The sequence below is a fragment of the Otolemur garnettii genome, unplaced genomic scaffold, assembly GCF_000181295.1.
Source record: "Otolemur garnettii isolate 467f Iridium unplaced genomic scaffold, OtoGar3 scaffold00039, whole genome shotgun sequence".
Taxonomy (NCBI): Eukaryota; Metazoa; Chordata; class Mammalia; order Primates; family Galagidae; genus Otolemur; species Otolemur garnettii.
This window is the reverse complement of record NW_003852434.1, coordinates 12,728,420-12,730,912: the sequence shown is the minus strand read 5'-3', so window position 1 is coordinate 12,730,912 and position 2,493 is coordinate 12,728,420. Positions and strand designations below refer to the sequence as shown.

Here is a 2,493-nt window from a genome sequence, read left to right as displayed (position 1 = left end):
GCTCCGCACTGCACAGGCTGCAGTGTGCGGAGACAGAGGCAGACGGGCAGGGGTCCACGTGCTCCGCACTGCACAGGCTGCAGTGTGCAGAGACAGACAGGCAGGTGTCCACTTCACTTGCATGCGGAGAGATAGTTTACTGTGACACACAAATTACTACTTACTAAGTCTACAACCAAAAGTATGTGGCAGCACTGACAGGGACTGATTTAGCTAGGTGAGAGTGAGGGGTTATGGAAAACAGATGCTTGGGTCCAGGTAAAGGGAGAGATAGAGGCAGGGAGTGACAAATAGCTTGGTAAGTTTGAGTCAGTGTACCGGCTTGTATGTAAAACATTCTCATGGCTGTAATAGAGAAATGGAGGGGGGACAAATCTTGGGGGGCCTGAGAAGGGGAGGTTAATGTGGTAGATAATGCTAGGGGAAGAGATTAGGGCACTTACACTAGTGGCGGTGCTGATGAGGGCCGGCCTTTTGTGTTGGCTGTGTTACATGTTCACTAAGCACTTTAATCTCTTAATCTCTTTTAATTTCCACAATGCCCTGACAAAGAAGTTACTGTCTTTTTTTTTTTTTGAGACAGAGACTCAAGCTGTCCCCCTGGGTAGAGTGCTCTGGCATCACAGCTCACAGCAACCTCCAACTCCTGGGCTCAAGCGAGTCTCCTGCCTCAGCCTCCCAAGTAGCTGGGACCACAGGTGCCCGCCACAACGCCCGGCTATTTTTTGGTTGTAGCCATCATTGTTGTTTGGTAGCCCAGGCTAGATTTGAACCCGCCACCTTAGTTGTAGGTGGCTAGCGCCTTAGCCACTTGAGCCACAGGCGCTGAGCCAGAAGTTACTGTCTTCAGTTTAGAATAGGTGAGGAGTGCAGCGCTTGTGGCTCAAGGAGTAGGGTGCTGGCCCCATATACTGGTAGTGTCAGGTTCATACCCAGCCCTGGCCAAAAACTGCAAAAAAAAAAAAAAAATAGGTAAGGAATCTGAGACTTAAAAGAATTTAAAATCACCTAGGGTCACTTAGCAATTGGTAGAAGAGAATTCAAATACATGTGTGTTAGTGGGATTCTGACGTTCATACTATGTGGCATAAAGGGGACAGATGTGAGAAATATGGAAACTAAAGGAAATAAAACTGGCAGGACTTAGTAGTGTTCACAGGCAGGTTCGTGGTTGCAGAAAGGGTCAGATATGACCCTGGATTTCTGTCTTGGAGAACTGAGTAGATGGTATTGATTTGGACAGTACAGTAGAAGGAGCTGATTTGTTAGAGTAGGTAATGGTGAATTAAGTTGAAACTACTTACTATTTCTTTTCAGGATACCAGTGAGCTCCATTACTAGCATGCTTTGAGCACCTTAAACCTTCCGTCACATTCCTCCAAAATATGTTCTGGTTTATATTCTGATTTCTTCTGGTATATACCTCGATTTGAATTCCACAGATTGCTACAATTTTATCTAAAAAGTGATGTCACTAAAATTCCTATGTCATAAAAGATACAGTGGGTCAGGCCCGTCCCCTTCCCTGCACAGCTGTCTGCCCTCACTGCTTACTGTGTGCAGCTCGTGGCAGGCGTGGCTGGGAAGAGCATAAGTAGAACTCTCTAAATTGAGAGCTACTTGAGTGTGATTTTCTGTCCCACAATCTATGTTACTGAGATTGTAATTTTAAGTAATAATATTGTATATTTAGCATTCAGTCTCAACTTTTCAGTTTACAAACAAGCAATAGGTTAGAATCATCTTTGAATTGACCAAAATTTGAATCATCAAACTGCCCATGATTATTAGGATTTCTTTTGTGTATCTTGGTACAAACATGAAGTCATTTCCAATTGGTAAAATGTAGTATCTTTGGAATGATGGAAAAGTAAACACGTGGAATATGATGGAGGCCCAAATAAACACTTCAGACTAACAAATACAGTTGATTTGGAAGAAGAAAAGAGTGATTTGACACAATTACTATAATGACTCTTTTTAAGAAATCTTCACTTTAAGTAATTCACCATTTAAAATGCTATTTGGTGTTAGGTAACAAGCATCTAGAGCTATAAAATGTTAATGTCCTTTGAATGACATTTGAGAATTTATCCTGTGGGAATTCTCCAAACTTCAGGAGAACAATTATATGGACTAAGATATTTATTATAATAATATGATAAATATTTTTGAAAAATGGTGAGCAACTGCATGTCGGAAACATTGACTTTAAATTATATTGTGTCTACTTCATCAGGTATTAAGTGAGCATTTAAAGTTAGGATTGTGGGCTCAGCGCCCACAGGTCATTGTGCTCAGTGGGTAGGGTGCCGGCCACATAGACCAGGGCTGGCAGGTTTGAATCCAGCCCAGGCCTGCTAAACAACAATGACAACTGCAACAAAAAGATAGCCAGGCAGTAGGGCAGGCACCTGTGGTCCCAGCTACTTGGGAGGCTGAGGCAAGAGAATCGCTTAAGCCCAAGAGTTTGAGGTTGCTGTGAGCTGTGAT

At 42.9% G+C, this 2,493-nt stretch overlaps 1 protein-coding gene across 3 annotated transcripts in view; it reads left to right on the top strand.

Moving 5' to 3' along the window:
• Window positions 1-2,493, top strand: part of USO1 (USO1 vesicle transport factor) — a 75,956-nt gene that overhangs the window by 62,169 nt on the left and 11,294 nt on the right. The window lies entirely within an intron of this gene.